Source organism: Danio aesculapii, chromosome 3 (genome assembly GCF_903798145.1).
Source record: "Danio aesculapii chromosome 3, fDanAes4.1, whole genome shotgun sequence".
Lineage (NCBI taxonomy): Eukaryota > Metazoa > Chordata > Actinopteri > Cypriniformes > Danionidae > Danio > Danio aesculapii.
The window spans coordinates 50,773,524-50,797,832 of NC_079437.1; the positions used below are offsets into that span (position 1 = coordinate 50,773,524).

Below are 24,309 nucleotides of genomic sequence, written 5' to 3' on the forward strand. Positions count from 1 at the left end.
TGATGCAATTTTTCCACCTCCTCTTCTTCTATGCAAAGAAAACAATTCTAAACCAACACAACAGATTTATAGCAGGGCTTTAAAAGTTGTGCAACATTTACTTCATCTGTTTTCCTCACAATAGGCTATATAACAAAAAAGTTTTTGACGCAAACGGCTTGATATGGGAACAAAGTCTCAAAAGTTGCTCCATCCAAATAATCCCCCTTAAAAGCCAAATCAGAGCTTAGAAAGGGAAAATAATAAGTTCATAACCTCTGCGCACGTGGTTTGTGTGTTTTTAGTTTAGAGTTGGCAGGAAAGTTTGTCCTGGGAAATTCAGCGTATCCATGGAAACAAGCAGTTCTCCAGAGAAAAGTGAAACTGCCTTTTCAGATGGCTTGAACCGCATGTGTTGTTTACTTTGTTTTGGCTGTACTTTATTGTAACTTTCATAAAATGATTAAAAAAGTGAAATTGTTACATTTTTTTGCTGTTACCACTACCTGATCTGATCCATAATTTAATATTTTTTTTTCTAATGACAGGATTTTAATCATGTCTCATTTTGGCACTGCAAGACCTGGAAATGGTTTTAGTTCTAGGAACGCCATATGGAAGAACTAAATTAGCACAGAAGGAATTACAATATAGCATAAGAACTGTGCAAAACATCAGCACAACATTTTATAATTGTTACAGTACACATTCAGAAAGCCAATGTTAATGTCACTTAAGTGTCATCTTTGTTTGTGCCTTGTTTTAGCCACGATGATACTTAGCACCACAAGTTGTCAGGTGATATTACTGCTTTTTGCCATTTCATCCGCATAACTCTGTATTTCAACTGTAGGCCAACATACTGTATGTCACTTTAGAGTTCCTAGTGACACAATCAGGAAAATTGTCTAGTTGAAATACATTTTTGGTGAACCGGTCCTGGTGGCTGGTTCCTATTAGCTTGTTTTTATTACTATATGTCACTTCAGAGTTCCTAGTGACGCAACCAGGAAAATTGTCTAGTGGAAATTAGTTTTGGGGGGAACCAGTCCAGGTGGCTGGTTTTTATTAGCTAGTTCCTATAACTATATGTCACTTCAGAGTTTTTAATGACGCAACCGGGAAAATTGTCAAGTGGAAATAAATTTTTGAGGAACCGGTCCTGGTGGCTGGTTCCTATTAGCTAGTTCCTCTAACTATTTGTCACTTCAGAGTTCCTAGTGGCACAACCAGGAAAATTGTATAGTGGAAATTTATTTTGGAGGAACCAGTCCTGGTGGCTGGTTCCTATTAGATAGTTCCTATAACTATATGTCACTTCAGAGTTCCTAGTGACGCATCCAGGAAAATTTTCTAGTGGAAATAAATTTTTGGGAAACTAATGGCTGGTTCCTACCCGTAAAATGTTCCAAAATGCTGTTTCCAGTTTGTCCAGTAGCTCGCCATGTACATCGACAGACTTGAGACGTAGAGAAGAGTTTACTATGATGACAGGGTTCGAGTCTGGTGAAGAACGGTTCTAGAAAGCTGACAAAACAGAAACCAAAAAATAAAATAAAGAAGTAAATAACAGGGTGAGAATGTGTTAAAATCTGAAAACGTGGTAAGGTCTTTTATTTTTCTGGATTGCTTTTGAAAACACTCACTTAGGTTAAGGGAAGTGGGTGGGCGGGTCAGTTTGTGCCTTGAAAACACTATTGGTTGGATTTAGGGAAGGAGGAGGGTGGGTCAGTCCATCGGTCAGTAAGGCAGTCAGTCAGTTGACAGCAGCCTCTGGTGGATTTACGCAATAACAGCAGGTGAGAATGGCACTCGTGAGAGAAGTCTGAGATCTCAAAAAGAATACACAGTGGACTCTGGTGGATTTGCGAAACAAAAAGTGCAAAAAAAACGTAGCTCCTGGGACGTATTTGGCGCTCTCCAGAAATGTATAGCAGTACGTTTTCAAAATGAGCCTGGGTTAATACTGAAACATGTCCTACATGCAAAAATAAAAACAAAAAACGTTTACTTTTTTGTTACCATTGTTGTATAAGCATACACTTTGTGTAGACTACATGAACTACTTCTGACGTATTAAAACAAGTTATTAAATATAGTAAAGATTCCCCGCCACTACAAAAAAAAGTCCTTTTCATCTCCATTAAACCTTGCAAAATGTTGTCCCGTTGGTTTGTCTATGGATTTACTACATTCTGCATTGCTGCTAGTAAAATCTGTGCACACCCCGTCGGTTTCAGACGATTTAATGTGTCACAACAACATTCACACCAGGGATGAGGGGATAAACACTTTTAATTATGTTTTTTTATGTCGTTGCTTTTGCTCTGCCAGATAGAACCTGTCCAGGCAGCCAGACAGGTTACAGTGAGTTTTTCACCAGTCTGACTGTGTGCAAATTACTCAAATAAGACCTGCTATAGGCCTTCAGGTGAAAGTCCTTATCCCACAGAATCTGTTTTTAGAAAAGTGTAGTTTCTGTAGTATTGTCAGGGAGAGCTTGAGGTTTCTAGGGGAAATGTCATGCAAAGAGCTTCCTTTGATTCAGGATGACTATCGTTTTACGCCTCGTGACGCTACGCTCATGCACTCAGCAGTTTTGAGAACTCGTAACAGGATTCACACATGATTAAGAAGGAGCAGTTCATATAACCTTGTGATGACAGACTGGAGAAAGTGGAGAGTGAGCAGAGAGGAACTGTGGGATGAGGCATGACGTGATTGAGGACGAGGTCATTTGTGACTGTTTGCTCCGGTTACCATCGTACACGTTTCCCTCTTTTGATGGATGAGGAGTTTGTAAGACTTCCTTCTGACATTCATTACAACTGTCAAAAAAACTCAGAGGCACATGATGCAGATAATTTGTGCCGTATTCCCCTGAAATTCTGACATTTGATTTGGAAAAACATACTTACTGTAGGATCCATACTTTAAATAAATAACAAGATAAAAGGAACAAACATTTAAAGAATATAGTGAAAATTAATTATGTTTTTTTTTATTTTAAGGGATTTTTTTGTGCCCCCACAAAATATTTATTCACCCTTCAAGTGGTTCCAAATCTTTCTTTCTTCTGTTGAACACTAAGGAAGATATTTAGAAAAAAATATCCATTGATTTACATTGAAATATCCCCAAAAATTTAACCATGGACTTCCATAGTAGGAAAAACACATTCTAGGGAAGTCTGTGGTTACAGTTTTTAGCCCTTTTCAGAAATATCTGCTTACTGTATGTCTTCAACTTCAAGAAAAACACTCATAAAGCTTTGAAACAAGTAAATAATGAATAAAATGATGACATCATTTATTTTTCATGTGAATTATCCCATTAAATTGTATTATTGTTTTCAATTTAAATTAAAAACAGTAAACTGAAATGAAACGTTCACCCACTTTAAAAACAACATTATACAGTATGTAAATGATGAAAGAATTTTTATTTTTAGGTGAACTGTTCCTTTAAAGCACTATGTCACATGGAGAATTTATGAGAGACAGCAGAATAAAATAGAACCAGCTTAATTAAGAAAATAATTCACAGAATCAGATGTTGACCATAATCATTAACTATGCAAACAAATGAGTTGCGGAAACTAAAAATAATGTGTGTTCCCACAGTTCAAGTTCTCTTGGTCTGGACTGAAAGGATAATAATACATTTACAGTAGTCCTGGTTCACTTAGCCTTGGGGCTGTGTGATTTGGGGAAAATATCTTATTGCAATTGTTTTGACAGATATTGCGATTTCAATTTGATTTGTGATTCAATTTTGTTGTCAAGATTCAGCTCAATAATCTGTATTGTAGCTTCTTACTGCTAAAATGCAATGTGTTTAAAACTAGAAAAGTAAAGTTCATAGACAAACTTTATGGTGGCTTAGGAAAAGCCAAGTCTGAAACTCTGAAGTAGTTTCACAGTTTAAATTACTGAAGTAATTTTTAAAAAGTTTGAAACAGTTGGCATAGATATAAGAGTACATATAGGTTAGAAGGTTTTTAGTATGAATTGGTATGTCACTAGTATGTTTCTAGTATGGATTAGTATGTTTCAATTATGGATTGGTATGTTGTTAGTATGTTTCTAGTATGGATTAGTATACTGGTAGTATAGATTGGCTTGCTGTTAGTATGTCCAGTGTAAAGTCAATTGCAGTTTTTTATAATGGAAGTCTATGGGACAGTTGCTAGGGTGATGAAGTGGTTGCTAGGGTATGGCTAGTAAGTTTAAAGGTCATCAGCGATTGGCAGATTGGTAGTCTGAGTTAAATGAGCCCAACCTTAAGTCTGTATGACAGTCTGGCACTGTTATGAGGTCACAAAGTTTGGTACAATGTGAAGTCAATGGGACTTTTCCAAATTTTCCGGGTCAGTTTTACATGTTTTTAATGTCTATAATAAACTGTCTATACTGTAAAAAAAAGAGACCCAACTTAAAATTTGAGTATAACGTCAGGACATTTTTGAGTTTAATCAACCTAAAAAAAGTTTATTAAACTTTATTTGAGTTTAATAAAGTCAAGAGTCAACTCAAAAATGTCCTGAAGTTTGTTGCCTTAAAATTTTAAGTTGGGTTAACTTTTTTTTTAACAGTGTAGGTCTTAAGATGTCTTTAAAAAGCATATTATAAATGTATATTTTAAATGTAAATATAATGTCTAAAACTTGACATGAGTTTGCAGATGATCTCACACACTAATAATAAAATGCTATTTTTATTGTTTATGATCACAACTTGTGGCATGCTTTGTTTTTAGACTTTGATGGGTTTGGTTTTAGTTGTCTTTAGTGGTCCACGTTTTTTGAGTGCTTGGGTTTGGTGCCAGTGTTTAGAAATGAAGCACATACAGAGCAGAGCAGTTTGCTTTAATCAAACTAAAACTGTTAAGTATGAACGCATCTTAAAAGCCCATCACACATAACAAAAGTGCGACAGTAATGACTTGTAATTTAGTACATCCGTCTTCATTTGAAATGTAATATTATATAACAAATTGGAGTTCAGAAAATTAGTGTACTTCTTTGAAGCATGACAAAAGATGATTAAAATACAATTATTTAATTATATTTTAATTTGAAATGATTACTAAAAAGTGCTAAATATGTTAAAAACATCCATAAAAGTGCAGTAAATCAATCTTTTCACAATTATGGTTACCTATTTAGATTAAAAATGATTATCATTAAATGAATAGATATGGCTGTGCAGACATACTGTCATTGTGTCCTGTGTCATCAGTTGAATTTTTTTGCAATGGACTAGTTTTCTATGTTCTATCTTGCAGTTTGGCCTGTGAACATGAATGTAGAACATGAATGTGCAGTCATAGAATATCAATATCTGGTATTTCTTCATAGTATGAATATATAAAATGTTTTGTATTTGCTTTAAAATCTGATTGGATGAGAGACAGTCAAAGCTGCTGCACAAACAGTCAATTTAAAGACACCTGTGACTCCAGAACAATTAGTTTGTATATTGATGCTAGAACAGTTAACAGCGCACAGTTAATGAATAATATTTATTATCAGCTTATTATGAATTTTATTACTAAAATGTATTTGGGTATTTATTAGGACCAACCCATGGACGGAAAAAAGTTATGTATATTTGAGATGAATAAAAAAAAAAGTGCAAATATATGTTTCATATTACTTCAGACAAAAAAAGAAAGCATTACAGCTTCTGGAAGTGAACAGTCATGTTATACTTTTGCGTAAATCAAATCAGACATTTTAAGAATGCATTCTGTCACGATCACCAGCAATCTAATCCTTGCAGATCGCTGGAGAACAGCTCTTCTATCACTGAACTGAACTACAAATACCATCATGCACCTCACACACACCAGTTCCCGATTACACACACAGCTGGTAACTTATTGTGGACTGATTACCTGGACTTTATATTCACCTCTTACACACACATTGCTGAGCCCTAATAACATCTCTGAGGCCCCCCAAAATGCATTGGCCCTTAGAATCATCCTAAATCCCCCACCCCCCTCCCCCCAGCGTGCCCCTTCCCTTGTCTAGTCTTCCTGTGTTTTGACCTTTTGTTAGCTTACTGTGTTTGATTCTTTGCCTCCTAGCCTGACCTTTTGCCTGTGTTTTTTTGACTTTGTATTTTGGATTACCTTAATGCTACTGTTTGCTCCTGTCTTTATTCATTGCGTGCACGACTGCTCTTTAAATAAGCTGCACATGGATCTTCATCTCCGTTGTCAGCGTCTATATGTTACACAAACAAGCAAAAATGTCGTTAAGAGTCATTTCTTCAGTTATGACATTTTAAATACAAATGTGGCGTTGTTTGAGATGTCTTTGTTATGATATAAACAAATACATCATAACCTGTCTTTGTCATGATAACTTTACATTAGAAAACAAAAGCTGTCATAAATCTGTCATAAACATAATTGTCAGGAAGTTTTTATAATCATGTCATGAATATTATAACAGCATCATTGATATTTTTCTAGGCCTCAACTACAGTGGTACAAATTAAATGTGTCATTAGAATGTCATTAAATGTCAATAAATGTTAATGATGCTGTTATACAATTATTTGACAATTTACAGTTTTAATGAGAAATTTGAATGTCAAATTCAGTTTGTTCCACTGAAAAAAGTGATTAGAAAAAAATTATAACACAATTATTAAGGCTTCCTGCCAACCATGTTCATGACAGATTTATGACTAGTATTTTATGATTTTTCTCAGTCAACTTGGAAATATCATGTTGTCATAACAAGCCACTGACAGATTTTGTTGTCTGTGTAGTGTCAGATTGTCATAACAAAGGTTATGTTGTATTTATTTCTATCAAGTTGTCATAACAAAGACATCTCAAACATCATATTACATGGCTGTTTGCCACAAAATATAAAATTTTTATTTTCTGTATGAGCCTGCGTTATTAATAGGTGCATTCTCGGTTAAATGTTAACCCTGTGATCCATGGTTCAGAATATACATTATTACTATTGGTTTTGTGAGAAAAACAACCTTAACAAGCCTTTTACACTTCTGATTACCTTTCACATTACACATGTGAACACCTGTCCAATCACCTTTTATTATGAAAATCTTTTGATGACATCACATTTTTTCATGCGTCTATGTGTTGATTTCAACACATTTCAACTTATGGCTGCATTTCGTCTTTAAAGCGAACGCTGGTATGACGCCGCCAACATTTGTTTCTTTTCACGCTACCACACTTCCCAGCAATGAACAGTTCCAGCGGGTAAAATAAAAACAAAAGGCATAAAAAATAAAGTAAACAAGTAAATAACAGGGTGGTAAGACTTGAAAATGTGGTAAAAATCAGACAAGGGTTTTTCTTTTTCTCGATTGCTTATGAAAACACTGTCGATTGGATTTAGGGAAGGGGGTAATTGGGTTAATCAGTGCTTTTGAAAACACTGTCCATTGTATTGGTCAGTCAGTCATTTGACAGTGGCCTCTGGTGGATTTACGTGAGAAGAGCTGGCGCGAATGGCACTTGCGAGAGAAATTTGAGATCTAAAAAAGTGTACACAGCGGTGGATTCGCAAAAACAAAAACTGCAAAAAAATTGTACGTCCTGGGACATACTTCGTGATCTCCAAAAATGTATACAGGTGTACGCATCAATAATGAGTCTGGGTTTGTTGATTTACTGAAAGTTCAGCATGACAAGTGAAGGAGATAAAGTGCAGAAGTGCAGATGAGACCAAAACACAGCATAATGCCCACAGTGTTTCAACAGACACTCAAGATACCAAAAATAACGAATGCTGTTTTTCTTGAAAAGCTCATTTTCTTCCTAAAAACTTAAACCTAGATGGCCTTGTATGTAAAAAAATTAGCCAGTATAAGCTATTTTATGTTTAATTATGTAATTACTATAGACCTTTTTTATAGAATGCAAAATTACCCATTATGCTTTGCATGTTTGCGTAAGGAGGATGCTTTGAACTTCTGGTTGGCAGCTTGATGCTTAAAGCAGTCACATTCGGACAGCTTTGAAACAATATTTTTAGTCTATTTTACTTGCTTTTAACGTCTTTGAACTCATACTGCTGTCGATCAGCGGCATCTCATGGACCAAATATTTTAAAAAATGCAATCTAATAGATATGAAAAACAACATCTGCGAGTCATTTCTGCTTACCGTCAAACGGCAGCTTGTGCCATTTAATATAAAATTTATGCACACCAATGACCTGGGGGGTGTAGAAGAAGGTCAAACAAACTTTTTGACTGTGATGGGTTTATGTTTATTTTGATAATTACTTTTTTACTTTTGACTAAATGGACAATAAATGAATTGGAATATCCAACTTTGTTTTCGAAGGTCTGGACATTTAATTTAATTATCGAACTGTTCAAGGAACAAACGCGTAGGTAATTATACGCACCTATAATACGGGTATTTTACTACACATGTTTTTAGATTAAATGTTGATTTTTTTGCAGGTTGAAAAAGAAATGCATTTGTTTTTATTTTTATAACGAAGCCTCTGTGCACTATCGAGTCACTTTTAAAATTCTTCTCTTTGTTTGTTTAGGGCTTACTCACACTATGTACTGTTGCCTTGAACCGGGCCAAAGCACGCTTATTCCCCCTCCCGTCTCCCCCGACGGCCCGCACTCACATTACATTCGGGCCTGGGCATGCTGACGTCATCGTTGATTCGCTGTTCAGTAAGCACTCACGCTCAGCACAGTGGAGACTTCTTTAGTTATATTGTTTTAGTGGTTTGATATGCAGTGATACACAGTCAAATATTTAGCCGAACAGTTCAGCCACTTTTGACGCTCATAAACAATCATAAAGTCTCGTGCTGCAGGAGTTAGGAGGTTTGCTGAGGGTGCGCAGCTTTCGTGCAGTGAGGGGTTTGCATCTTTAATAATCTACGACAGTTTGCGTTCATTGAACAGAAAGAATGGTTAATAAATCCATATGAATCCATAAGTTTCGGGCTCAGGCACGTTTTGCACTCACACACAAGCGTACCGCACCAAAGCCCAAGTGAACCACGCTCTGGCACACCTCTTCCAACCGGGCGAAGGCCGGCCAAGTGAACCGTGCCTGAGCCCGATTCAGAGCACTCACACTTCTCAAACGATCCAGGAAACGGGCCTGGGCACAGTTTGGATAGCATAGTTTGAGTAGACCCTGAATCTCTTAATGGCTTGGCAACTTGATTGAGCATCAGCCTGGACGGTCTCTTCCGTCATCTAACCAGAGATTGTTATGTATCCCTTAAGCCTGATTTATACTCGACGCGTCCGCTAGTTCGCTTGAGTGTGCATGGCAAATGTAACGTCAGCGATGTGTTTGCAGAGAGTCTTTGAGAGTGTTTGAGAGTCGAGCGAACAGTTCATGCGGCGCCGCGTTTGATTTGAGTTGAATATGAAACGATTTTATCTGAATATGAAGAGATTTTATCTGAAACATGTATGACTGTACAGACATCTTTATGATCTGTGATCATAGAGATAACCAAATGATCAATAATTCTTGACTAGAAACTGCAACAGCTGTGGTAAAGGAGGAAAGTTTTTGTTAAAAAGTTTGGAAAAACCTGAGGGATAAGATTGTTAAAGCCAATAGAAGACATGGCAAAAGTGGAGACCCAGGTACACAATTACAGAAATATGTTTTTCTACCAGTCATAGGTTTTACACTGATGTATATGTTACAAATTTTAATTTAAAACAATTTGATAGTTACAAAACTATAATTAAGAAACAAGCTATTTCTTTGATAACTAAAAAAGGAATATTTGAACCTATCAGTTTACAATATGGCCTGTTTTTCTAGGCTTTATTGGTGATAATGGTCAGGAATGTTGGATCATCATTGCCTTTTTAGCATAAGAAGTGGACAGAAACTAGCCAGACAGTAATGTGTGAATTGTGGAGCAGGCTAAATCTAAAAAAAAACATCTATTTTTTAGTAAGTGTATTTTTTTCTTTTTGCTTTTATTCTTGCCATAATAAAATATATATTTGTAGAGCAACACATGTTCTGTTGTCATTAATATGTTAATAAACTTTAATATGTAAAACTGTCCACTATAAACTCATGCATTTGATGCAAGGCATGCATCAAAGTTTCATAAAAAAAAAAAAAAATCTTAAATGGTTCTAAAATTTTTATAATCATTAAAAAAAATAAATAAAAATAATTAGTTTAAAGATATTGAATGATATTAATGATATGATGTAGTTTCGGAAACTTCCTACTTCTCTGTTTATCCGTCTGATTTTACAGTCAATTTCTTTGGATCGTTTTAAAGCATTTCACAATGGCGCGGTAAGTATAAAAGCCTCATCAGTTTTGTGAGGTGCGCGCGAAGTAAGCGGAGGTGCGTGATGCGGCGCCAGGCGAAAGTATAAATCCAGCTTGAGTTGATGCTGAAATGCAGAGGTGATCATGCCTTCGGAGTAGCTGGTCCTAGGTTGTGGAATGCTGTGCCCCTCTGTATTGATCTGTTTCATCTTTGTCTGTTTTTAAATCTAGGTCTCCTCTTTGGTTTGGCGTTTTATCAATGAAAAATGTCGGTTTTAGCTATAATTTTATAATTTTCTTTGTTGTGAAGTGTGTTGTGCAGCACATTGGTCAATCTCTGGTTGTGTTTAATAGTGCTATATAAATTAAATTGACATTGCTGAATTGTCAGGTGTTTGTTACCCAATAAATAGGTGTATTGTTCTTTGAATTTGTCTGTAGCCAACCATACTAAAACCGTAACCCCAAAACTGTCATACATATACTGAACCGTGAGTAGTTTGAACTCCTAGTTATTTAGCGGTTATTATCTCAGGATAACATACCTTGTAATGTCATGAATAATCAGTCAGAAGCGAGTATTTCAGGTAGCCGTTTAATAATATTAACTAAACACCAGTGTCTTTAATTGTTTTTCTCAATGCTGGCTCAATAGCTGTCCACTATCGAAGGCTAAAGCGTTGTAACTGATTTCAGTGTGTTGTGTTTCAGCAGTGAATAGGCCATTCATGCCACAGCATTCTGATCCACTTTTAATAAGTCCAACAAAGCTGGAATAAGAGCAGCTTTGATGGCGGATCTGGTTGAGAAACTCTTGCTGTGCATGTGAATGCGAGCGGCCGACTGCATCAGCAGCGGAAAACAACACTGCAGATTGTTTACAGAGGCACTGAGACACGCTGAGGCGATCGATCACACACTTGGCTCCGCTTCTCTCCAACTCTTTTGTCAGTACATTCCACTCGGCCAGGCTGCAGTGCAACGAGGAGGTTTTGGAGAAATGCTTGCCCCGGAGATATGCTTCAGTACCTGTGGCTTGAGCAGGGTCAAAGGTGAAAGTGTGAAGCAAAGTTCACAGGCATACCTGAGCAAGCTGAAACAAGCAGAGTCGCAATGCTGTATACATGCTTTTAGTGTAAACAGACTCAGTTTACATCCGGTCTTTAGATGCATTTTTAGAGATCGCAAGTGTTTGGATGAAGCACTGGTACTTCTACCTTGTAGTAATTCTTCAAATGGGCCGATTTGCTACATTTCTTTTAGATTATGCCATCTTTTTTGTAATCGTTGTTGTGTGCTGCACACAAGACAGTAGTACTAAATGAAAAACAAACTTACAAAAAAATTTCCCCTATTGTGATATTATAATTCATTTAAAAATATTTTCCAAATGATATTTAATTAGGTTAAATAGGCAAGTTAGGTTAATTAATTAGGCAGGTCACTGGACAACAATGGTTTGTTTTGTAAACAATCAAAGAATAAAAAAAATTATCCAGCATTTTATTAAATTAATTAATTAATTTTTATTTCATTTCAGCCAAACTAAAAGAAATAAAACTTTCTTTAGAAGAAAATATCATCAAAAATACAGTCAGAAATGTTTGAATGCTATGCTATGCTATGATAAACGTCTTTTTTTTTTTTTTGCTAGATAAACGTCTTTTGGTCAAGTTTTTCTTTTAAAACATGTTAGAGAATGTAAATATTTTAAGTTATTTAGGTATAATTTTAATAATTATTCCTAATCAACATTGTGAACAATAGGCTATTTTGATATTGTTGTTGTGGTTGTTTTCTATTCTTTATTTGAGTATTGTTTTTAGTTGGTTAAAGGTATGGCCTTTAACATCTGGCAATGGGACCCCCAATCAAAACTAGTCTTTGGGGTAATTTGGATATATTTACATTCTTGGAGAATGTTGATTAATGTACACAGTCCCTTGTTGTGAAAAAATAAATAAACTTAAATTTAAACAGCACTTTGGAAATATTTGAAAAATAATTTCACAAGATAGCTACAAAATTTGTCTTGTCTTGACAAAACATTATCACAATATTATTTTTACATATACTAATATACTGATACTGATAATTATCATCATAAAACTTGAGAAAAACAGAGTATTAAACTTTAGTTTAAAGGTATTATCTTGTCAGAACATGACAAATAAGTTTATTAATCAGTTTCACAAATTTGAGAAACAATATTTATAATTACTTATAAAACATTGTGTATACTTACTTATTTTTTCAGCTTTGTTTCTAACAAAATACTTGAAAAAATAAATGAATTTTATAGTTCCTCTTTAATACTAAAGCATGAAATAGGTTTTTGTGACTGAGGATGTGTTTATCAATTTTTGTTCAGTAAAACAATGGCATTAATTAAAATAGTATTTAAATACCCTGACTTTAATATTATTACCAATAAATTCTATCATTACTAATATCACATATTTGTGTCATGGCCTGTTTAGTATTGAAAACATAATCAAGAGGTTCATGATTGTGTGGGTTTGTTACTTTGTTTGTATATGGGTCAAAGATAAAGAGGGGATTTCACAAATCAAAACAGTAGATCACAAGATTAGAAGACGCCCACTAAAATGTCATTTAGTGTAACAATAGTTTATGGAATAAACCAAAGATTATTGAGAGTCATATTAAGAACAAGAATAATTTGACACATTAAGAGCCCCACAAAAGGATCTCCAAAATACTCACCAATTGTCATTTTAAGTATTTATACTTTGCCTCTGTCCTTCGAATCACTAGGTTTTACCCATTTGCCAGCAAGAAGCTTTTTATCATTTAAAACATAATGCAATACAATATGATCACTTATTCTTTTAAACATTTTGGTTAGTACAAATCAGAGTGTTCTGTTCCATTTGAACGTAAATATCTGTTGCATTGAATGAGAACGTTAGAAAGCGCAAATGTTATTTAAAACATTAGACAGTTTACATGTATATGAAATTGACGTGTAATATATTACATATCAAATATAAACAGTGTGGATTTTACATTGACATTTGGGTCAGCCTTTTTTTTCTGTTAGCATACATAGGCATGCCTCATTGAACTAAAATCTTGTGTTTAAGTAAATAATCTTATTTTTAAATAAAATTTATATGGTACATTTTTTCCGAAATCAAATTTATTTTAATTTATACATGTTGTTGCTTGAGTTGTTGGTATTTGTTTATTTATTTGTTAGTTACTTCTTTTTACAATACAGTAGTTGAGAAACTGAAAAAATGTTACAATATTTAAAGGGCTGATTATAAAATTTAGTTTTGGTGTCTGTTTTGGTGTGACACTCTATTTATTTTTTTTGAAAGGTCCAACAAGTTCAAGTCACTGAGGAGAAAAATATATGATTCGTAATTTGTTATGAAATTTAAAATATAAATAGCACTCTCATGCTATATGTACACTGCCTGACACTTCTTGTCGTCGATCGCAGTTGTAAGAGCAACAAGTAATAGCTTGACTTCTAGTTGATCATTTGGAAAGTGCCAGAAGGTAGATTTTTTTCCCGATGAATTATCCGATGAACTGCATCCCAATCATCATGAATACTGCAGAAGACCTATTGGAGCCTACATGGGCCCAATATTCTCACAGAAATCAGTCAAGTTTGGTGAAGGAAAATAATGGTTTGGGGTTACATTTAGTATGGAGACGTGCGAGAGATCTGCAGAGTGTATGGCAACATCAACAGCCTGAGGTATCAAGACATTAGTTCGGCTCATTACATTAAAAACCACAGGAGAGGGCAAATTTTTCAGCAGGATAGCACTCATCCTCATACTTGAATCTCCACATCAAAGTTCCTGAAAGCAATAAATGTCAAGGTGCACCAGGATTGGCCAGCCCAGTCACCAGCTTTGAACATTATTGAGCATGTCTGGGGTAAGATGAAAGAGGAGCCATTAAAGATGAATCCAAAGAATCTTGATGAACTCTGGGAGTCCTGCAAGAACACTTTCTTTGCCATTCCAAATGACTTTATTAATTAGTTATTTGAGTCATTGCAGAGATGTATTGATGCAGTCGTCAGAATGAACTCATTCATTCATTTTCTTTTCGGCTTAGTCCCTTTATTAATCTGGGGTCGCCACAGCGGAATGAACCACCAACTTATCCAACATATGATTTACGCATTGGATGCCCTTCCAGCTGCAACCCATCACTGGGAAATCGCCCAAACTCATATTAATTATTTTTCCACTGCACCATGACTTTATATTCTATACTGTACATCATTTATGTTAAGTGACAAGACCTTACTGTTAAATAATTCAAAATCAAGGCATGAACATATTTTAGTTTGGTAAAATAAGTGTGATCCTGATGCCTTTGCCTTTCATTCAAGCCACTTCTGATACCAAATGATCAACTAGAAGTTATTATTTGTTGTTCCTAAAACTTGGATAGGTGACAAGACTTTTGTCAGGTAGTGTATATCGCAGAATAGTTTTTCTTCATTTTTGCTATGTCACACTATGGGACATTTTTCATGGTACAGTTCAGTAAAAAATGTAAAAAATAAATAAATATATATTTATTTATAATAATAAGACTCCTTATATTTTCTTCAACATCCAACTTGAAACTACATAAATATAACAATTAATTTTTTCAAAAAGGGAATTTTACACAAAAAATTTGTTTTATTAAACCTGTTTATCAACCTCCCATTTATTAACCATCTATATAAACATGAATTTAATGTAACATATGGTTCTGACAACATGGTTGAGGATCCAGTTGCAGCGTCTTTATTGACAGAGAATGGTCATACAGGCAATGTTCAATCACAGGAGCAAACAGTATCAAACAGGGCAATCCAAAAGAGAAGTCGAGTCACAGGTGAAGAGATTGGTTCAGGTGGCTAACGGCAAAAATAAATAAACAAAGCAAGCTTTTGGAAACAAGACAAGGGAAATGCATCGTAATGCTACAGGGTAAACAAGACTCAACAATATGTGTGGAAATGAAAGGTGTCTTTATAGTCCAGGTAATGAATCAATGATGAACTTCAGCTGTGTGCCTGTGTGTCATCAGGGAAAACCGGAACAGGTGTGTAAGGTGCATTGTAGTCCATTTGGTGGCAGATTTGTAGTTCTCTAGCGATCCGCAGTAGTTAGATTGCTGGTGACTGTAACATTTATATTGCAGCCTTTTACAATTCCTGAATTGCAATGTTAAAGGATTTACTATGGGTTTTCAAAATTGTGATTTCACAGATCTAACGATAAATACAATTTTAAATTGTACGTTTATCCATCCATTTTTCTGTTTTAGCTGTAGTTTTTCTTTAACCTGACAACCATGACAACAATAGTAGTAGTAATAGAGTAGTAGTAGAGTTTTTCTTTTTGTGTGTGTGTGTGAATGATTTGGATTTAGTGCTGCTTCAGTGACTCTGCGTCAATCTGACCGTCAGTGCTTCATCAGATTTGTACAGGTAAGCCGCCCGCAGGTCTGCTCCAAAGGAAATGATTGAGACATCAAGGCAGAAGACATAGACATGGCAGCGACTGTGTGTGTGTGTGTGTTAACATCTCATTGAGCATTTATTCAGGACAGGTGGCCTATCAGATGGAGCAAAGCTGTACCTGAATGAAGCCTCTCTTCCTGTTTATTACTTCTCTCTCCTTCACCTTTCTTCCCTGACACAAAAATGCGGCATCAAATCAAAGGTGCTCTTACAAAAGACTCGCTAGAAAATGTGTGTTTGTGTGAAGCGTCTTGTGTTTCTATTGAGTTGGCAGGGAAAGCTGCGGAGTGAGACAGTGAGATTTCAGCACGCTGTAGCATGTCAGTTATGTGGGCGGCTGTACATTCAGAGCACATGGTGTCTGCTGTTTCCACATGCTCATTCATGTTGATAAATGCACTGAGCAAAATGAACTTGCTTCAGTTCACACTAATGGCTCAATCAATATGTGACTGTATGGCAAATATCAACTATTGTGTTAGATAACACTGGCATTCTAGGATAAAATAGTTGTAGTAATATATAGTTCTACATTATAAAAAGAAAAAATAAATATACATAAATGTAAATCTTACATTTAAGCAAATATAAGTTTGCAGTTCTGGTTCTTGAATCTGATTGGCTGACAGCTGTGCAATATTCTGCCAGTAACAGCACTCATCCAGCCTCTTAACCCTTCACCCTTGTGTATTACTCCGCCCACATACAGTGGCAAGCAGAGGGCACTTGACAGTTTGACAAATATTGCTGCTGTTAGGCAAAATAATGTACTTTTGAGGCTTTTTAGTTGATAATGTAGTTGTTTAGGTTGCAATTATGCTGTTTATTTATAAGGATTGTGAATATTTTAAAAATAGTTATGATTTCTGAGAGACAGCACGTCGGTGGCCATTAGCCTGTCTTTGAGCAAAGACGGTTGACTATGTTCATCCACAAGATGGCCACAGAGACAGCATAACAAGCCCTGAGAGAAAAATTTCAAACTACAGCTGATCAAATCATTATTAAACAGGTAAATAACTTTCTAAGTCAATCTCTTTTTTGTATGTTTTAGTGCATATTTATACCATAGTAATATTGTGATCTCCCGATTACAACAGAGAAATACTGGGAAATCTCTGTAGACTGATGGCATTTCATGCTGTTCAGCCTTATAATCTTAAAATGTGAGCAAAATCCCGTTTCCTAAATGATGTTTAACAGAGCAAGGACATTTTCACAGTATGTCTGATAATATTTTTCGTCTGGAGAAAGACTTATTTTTATTTATTTTAGATAGAATAAAAGCAGTTATTAATTTTTTAAACCCAATTTTAAGGACTTTCCCAGAGATGGGTTGCAGCTGGAAGGGCATCCGCTGCATACAAACGTGCTGGATAAGTTGGCGGTTCAATCCGCTGTGGCGACCCCGGATTAATAAATGGACTAAGCCGAAAAGAAAATGAATGAATGAACTAATTTTAAGGACAAAATTATTAGCCATTTTAAGCAATTTTTTTTTTCGATAGTCTACAGAACAAACCATTGTTATACAATAAATTGCGTAATTACCCTAACCTGCCTAGTTAACCTAATAAACCTAATTAAGCCTTAAAATGTCACTTTAAGCTGTATAGATATGTCTTGAAAAATATGTAATCAAATATAATTTACTGTCATCATGGCAAAGATAAAAGAAATCAGTTATTAGAGATGAGTTATTAAAACTTTTATGTTTAAAAAAGTGTTTAAAAAACACTCTACGTTAAACAGAAACTAGAGAAAAAATAAACAGGGGAGCTAATAATTCAGGGGTGCTAATAATTCTGACTTTAACTGTATGTGTCTGTGTGTATTTACATTATAGGTGGGCATAGATTAATTTTTTAAATCTAGATTAATCTAGATTAAAATTGCTCATTTGAATTCTGCTGAAGGCATTCAGAATATGTATGCTACCCAAATAATAAATATTTGAGAATGGGTTTCTCAAGCCAGGTGGCACATTAGACCAGGGGCTCATCTCCTATTTCCAAAATGCATCATAAACTGCTTGAGAAACTGTTCTACTATGATAATTGATGATGAAAATAAATTATGTTCAATAAGATGTATTTGTGTTTACTAACTGTTTATTCAGTTAAACACACATTTTTACCTGTAGGCCTACATAAGCTCCAAACAGCGATTTCATACTTGCTTTTGATGTACGTACATACAGAAAATGCTGCTTCTCAATGCTAAGTTCACAGAGCTCTGACAAGTGTGTCAAACATTGAGTATGTTTACATGGGCAACAGTACTTTAATAAGATTTTGATATGAATACTCTGATTAAGAGTCTACCATGAAAACAGAGATTTTTGATTACCTTAATGCGACTGAAGTCATAACTGAACTAAACAGAAATGGAATTAAGACGTGGAGTATGCATATATTAGTGGCATTATTAAAGTAAACACTGCAATCAAACTATTACCGTCATGTAGGAATTTTCGCCATATTTTCCGACAAGATCCACACAGGCAGTGTGAGGCACACATACACGCACACACACATCGCGAAATGCAGAAGTTTTTTTTCTTTCCGTTTGGCGAGCGCTATTACATTCTGTAACACTGTCACCAGTCCTAGCTCATTATTTGCGTCTAATGCCCCAGTTTGTCACGACGGCATGAATGAAATGTTCATGAGTTAAAGTGAAACTGCCGAACTGCAGCTGAAGTCAGGCATCCGGCTGATTTGATTCAGAAGGGCACTTTTTTGTCAGACGGCTCACCGGTCAGGTATACATCCGCGCTAAAATATCAAGGTGAAAGTCATCATAGCTTGCGTAGAATAGGCGCAGCTCCCTACCCAACTTTGAGAATAGATTAACGGCGATATTTTTTTTATCGTACGATAAGAGTCTGCAAGTGCTGCATTAACATCGATAACGGCCCACCACCAATATACATACATACTTACACACACACACACACACACACACACACACACACACACACACACACACACACACACACACACACACATACATACATATATATATATATATATATATATATATATATATATATATATATATATATATATATATATATATATATATATGTATGTATATGTGTGTGTGTGTGTGTTTGCGTGTGTGTGTGTATGTGTGTGTGATTTATGCCTTAATTAAAGCTTTCACACCTGTTTTATTAGCAAATAATCTTCCTGTCAGATGGAGTCTAGTTCTACAATCTACTCTCATTTGTTCAATAAATGACCACAGAGCCCACCCTGCCATTATCTGTCTGTGTTCTCACCTCAGGCTAAAGTGCATTAGTCTAGCATCAGACTCGCTCTAAGCTACTCAACACTGATCCAGTGCAGCCTGCTGGAGCCTGCCAACTCTCTGCTGTGTACAGGGTTACAGCTCTAAATGAGGAAACCGCCCAGGGCCATCAGAGAAAGAGAGATATTCTGTGTTTGCTGCTGGATTAATACTGTTGCTATGAATTTAGCGAAAGGTCAGAGGTTAAAGGACGGTGCTGGCTGAGATCTGTGATAGCAGTTTGTCTCCCTTGTGACTGAAAGAAAACCTCAGTGAATCCTGCCCAAAGACACTACAAATTAGAGGATTACACTGTTTTTTGAGAGAGATGAGGGAATGAGTGGCAGTTAGCAGTGCAATTACCTATGCTTTATTGCTGAAGATTGTGCACCAAAAATATGCGGCCCTGCCTGTTCATGTCTGTTTGTAATACCTGTCTTTTACTGTGGTCTCAGTTGTATCAGAGGAATGTGTGAACTAATGAAACCCCTCGCTCCTCTCCGCCTCTATGTATTAGAGAGACAGCTTCCCCCCTAAGATGTGTCATAATGGTGGTATACCAGATCAGCCTTTTGTCAAGCTTGTCTCAACATAACTCCATTCCCAAAACACACACATGCTCTTAAAGAGCATGGAAGCACCGCTGACCCCTTCAGCTGTTTGCTGTCTCCTGTGCACAGTGTGTTGCAGGACGGGGTAAGGTATATCCCCCCAGCCTGAGGACACATGTCTGGACTCGGCTACTGTAACACCAGAGGGGGGTCAGTGAGGGATAAGCAGGAAACTCGAGCAAGCTTCAACTCATCTCTCCCTGTGGTTCTGCTCACCATCACCTCAATGCCTGACAGATTAGTTTATTTTTAGGTGTGTAGGAATGCTTGAAGGGGATACGGGAAATATTGGCTGGTTTTCATAGAAATGCAGAGATGTAAAAATCAGGGGAGATCAGGGGTTTTCCTGCAGAGATTATTTGCAACCCTGATCAAATTCTCCTGCCTGTAAATTTCTTGTTCAGATATGTTTGATTAGTGTTGGAAGGTAAAGAGGTCCTCTAGGGTTAGAGTTGAGAATACCTGATATACTGTGGGCAAATGCCTACAGGAAATATACATCCTTGTGCCCCATTAGTTTTCAACCTCAATCCCAGAGCCCTCATAGTTCTTATTTTGTATGTTCCTAGTGCCTCTTTTCTACTGAGTAGTGCAGTTCAGTACAGTACAATATGGTTCAGGAAGAATCACCTTGATCAGGCTTGCATTTCCAATGGTAATGGTACCCTTACATGGTAGGTGTGGTGTACGACAAAACAATGAGATGGACTTCATCGCACTTGGAGAAGAAAGCTGTTTTTGTCTGCTCATACATCGGTTCTTTTGCACATTTAAGTAGACAAGCGTCAAGTTTGTGAGAATAGTAAGAGAGTAAGTAGCCCACCTTGGAAACAAAAATACATGTATGTACTGTACTGTACTGAATCATTATGCGCTGTGGAACTTCATAGGTGTGTGAGACATGATAGATTTGCAAAATGGTCAGTGTTTTGGGCCTCCAGGAGCATGGCTGGGCTCTATTCAATTTGAAAGACATGACCGTTTAAGTGGAGATTTTGTAGAAGTGATTATTGTAGGTATTTGGGGTGGGAATCTTTGGGGACTTTAGGGAATAGATTCTTTCTTTACCTAAATTTTCCAGCAGTTTTTATCTACTGTATATTTACATCTCTAAAACTTAATTTACATTACAGTAACATAAAGTTGTGAACCAAATTTATTAGCCCTCCTGTGAAATCTCCTTCAATTTTCAATTGTATATAAATCTTCTATATGTAGGGACTGAGCACCGGAAATACTCTGACATGGGACAATACTCAGAACATACTCTGAACATACACAACAATTCACAAAAATGTGCACACACACCAGAACTGCCAAAAATTACGGGTGATATGGGTTTCAGAAGTGGGTGTGGCAAAATGGCTCGACAGTGCCACCTTTGGGTTTCGGAAGTGGGTGTGGCAAAATAGCTCGACAGCGCCATCTATAAACCTTCAATGAAGTGCACACGTACGAAAAGTAGCACACACGTCAAGCATGCGAAAATCTACAAAAAATTCCCTTGGAGTGAAATCTCAAACCCAACAGGAAGTCGATATTTTTAACTTCCTCTGCCGAAAAAGTGCAGTTTTTGCCATTTCCAGGCATTTTATTTTAACAAACTCCTCCTAGGCGTTTTATCAGATCAACACCAAAATTGATCAGATTGAAAACAAGTTTTGTCAGTCTAATTGAAAGGCCTTTGTGTTGTCTTGAGTTTTCATCGAAGGACGTGTCCGTGGCAGACTCACAAAGTATCGCCATGGAGGAGGAAGTACTTATAACTCACAATGTCCGATCTGCCTGAAAATTCACAGGTTCTATGAGATTCCTCTCCTGAGGACATCTACACGCCAATATTGAGTCAGAGAGAGAACATAAGCCACAAGCCTTCACTCATTTGTAATGGAGTGTGCTGTAATGGTGACATATGATTATTTTATAGTTAATGTCAATGCATCACAATAAAACCACCCTGCCTACCACACTGGAAGTACAGCTCCTTGAATATAGTCCTTAAGTTTAGCCATGGCGACGCAGTGGCGCAGTAGGTAGTGCTTTCACCTCATAGTAAGAAGGTCGCTGGTTCGAGCCTCAGATGGGTCAATTGGTGTTTCTGTGTAGAGTTTGCACATTCTCATTGCGTTCACCTGGGTTTCCTCCAGGTGTTCCAGTTTTCTCCACAGTCCAAAGACATGCGGTACAGGTGAATTGGGTAGGCTAAATTGTCTGTAGTGTATGAGTGTGTATGGATGTTTCCCAGAGATGGGTTGCAGCTGGAAGGGCATCCGCTGTGTAAAACATGTGCTGGATAAGTTGACGGTTCATTCCACTGTGGCCAATGAAATGAAAAATTAGGGAAATCTGGTTGTGTTTCATAGAATTGCAGACATGTTAAAATCAGTAAATAGAGACAGCGTAGCAAATTCCAGCCATAGAGGTCAATTTTCTTGCACAGTTTAGTACCAGTTCTGATCAAATTCTAATACTGATCAACTTTCCAAAGGCCTTGATTGTTTGAATGCATTACATTAGTCTTAGGAGGAAGGTGATCCTTTAGGCCCAGAGTTAAAAATACCTTATACTCTGAGACCTGAAATTGGTGCCAGACAAAGTAGACTTGGAACTTGTTTAGTGTTTTAGAGACTCCAAGAGCATGGCTGGGAACCATAGCCCTACTCAATCTCAAAGGCAGAGGACTTTTCAGGAACTAGGGCACATGTGTGTCATAATGAAGCAGTGTGGAAAGCAGTAAAAATCATTACAATTCTTCACTTTATCTGTGTGCTACAACAACAACAACAACAACAGGACTATCTATACATTTGACAATATTTGGGTCATGTACAAATGTAATTACTTTGTTGAAGAGACCATTGCATGTACCCTGTGTTAACAGACATATGAAAGAGTTCATTGTGAAGGGATTCGGTTGTTCACTTTCACTTGGAAAGGCCTTGCGATAATGCCCCTTTTACGAAGTGCCTTTCTTTGTGTGGAATTTGCCCTATTTCTTATGGTAGCAGCTTAGGTTGAGTAAAGAAGTACTGAGCTCTTGTTGTAGCCATATGGTTTTTTGATTATGTAATAAGAGGAAAAGAGAGGTTTTGATATCAGAGGACAAAAGGAGTTGTCTTGGCAGCTCAAGGAGAAATTTAGCTTGTTCTACGGAGTTTGATGGAGGTCAAAATTAATGAGAAGCACTGTGACAAAATGCAATACTGCAAGTGGAGACAGTCTTTTCCCAATGGGACTAGTCGTCTCCGAGGACTCCTTAGTTAGCTGAAGCACAGAAGGTTGTGCAAACAAAATAAAAACAGACAAATTAAAGTAAAACAGTCATATTTACTTTAAATTGGATTAAAATATAAAAGTATGTCTAGGAATTTAAATAACCTTTCCAGGGACACTTATCTTTTCTTAAATATGTTTCTTATAACATAGGTTTTATCGCATATGGTTTCTATGGCATCTTTGTGGAGTCTAAATGTTCTGTGGTGTCATCAGAACCTAACTAGGACATCACTAAGTAGGCTCTGTGGTGTCATATAGATTTAAAAGGCTTTGTCATATCATGGAGACTAAAAGAGTTTCTGGAATATCATTGAAAAAAAAAATTGCCGAACAAAGCACTCTGAAGGTGCTTTCACTCTAGCATATTTGGTCCTCACCCAGTTTCATTTGACATCAGAGTTCAGTTGGTTTAGCTAATGTGAACGCAGCCGAGAAGGTGGCAAGAGGGGACAATCAAACTTGGGTTTGGTCCAGGCTATTGAACAAAGTATTAAAACACATTGGCAAACAATTATGAAATTATGAAGAAGGAACACCAAGCACAAGTATTTTTTTCAATTTAGCAAATTTTTCAAATATTTGCAAACAATATGGATTATTAGAGCGAACCCTTCCATGGTAAGTTACAAATACTGTGAAAATTGTACTAAATCCTCCGCAGTTGCGGAAAGACTAATCTTCTCACACTCTTCTACTTTCAGTCATCTGCCGTCCATTTGGTGTGTTCATGTGCAGCTTTTTGGTCCAGGTGGAACCAGACTTGAGCCAACACAAGGCGACAACACAGTTAGTTTTTGTTGGTGCTAGTTGTTTGGCATTGCTTGATGTGTCCTGGCCTTTAAAGCCAATTCACACAGCACAGACAGATGCCAACAAACCTCAACAAGTTGGGCATTGCATTTAGATTGTTGTGAAAAATTACTGTCGTGTTCACATTGCCCAAACAATTGACGTACAATAATTGAAAAAAAGTAATAAATCATCCTTCTCAGGGCTAAAATGTAAAGCAAATCTGGTCCGTGGTCAGGTTAAGTCAGAATTTGTTTGAGTTGCTTTTTTTTGGAAAATCATACAGTGTCGCATTGCTCAGACATTCCACAGTCCAACAAATGCTGAATGAATGTTCATTGGAGGAAAACAAACTCCAACCAATGGCAATAGACACTGACTGGGGTAACACAATGATCCCAGACTAGATTATGGACATTTGTTTATGCAGTGTGAATTGGCCTTATATCATACTTAACTCAAACTTTACAAGGTTCTACAGCATCGTGTGAACTTAAAAAATGTTCTTTGATATCATAGTAACTTAAAGAGGTTAAGCGTGTCAACCTAAAGAGTTCTGTG

At 36.5% G+C, this 24,309-nt stretch overlaps 1 protein-coding gene across 1 annotated transcript in view; it reads left to right on the plus strand.

The window, feature by feature from the left end:
• Nucleotides 1-24,309, plus strand: part of ppap2d (phosphatidic acid phosphatase type 2D) — a 72,392-nt gene that overhangs the window by 831 nt on the left and 47,252 nt on the right. The gene's annotated exons all lie outside the window — the stretch shown is intronic.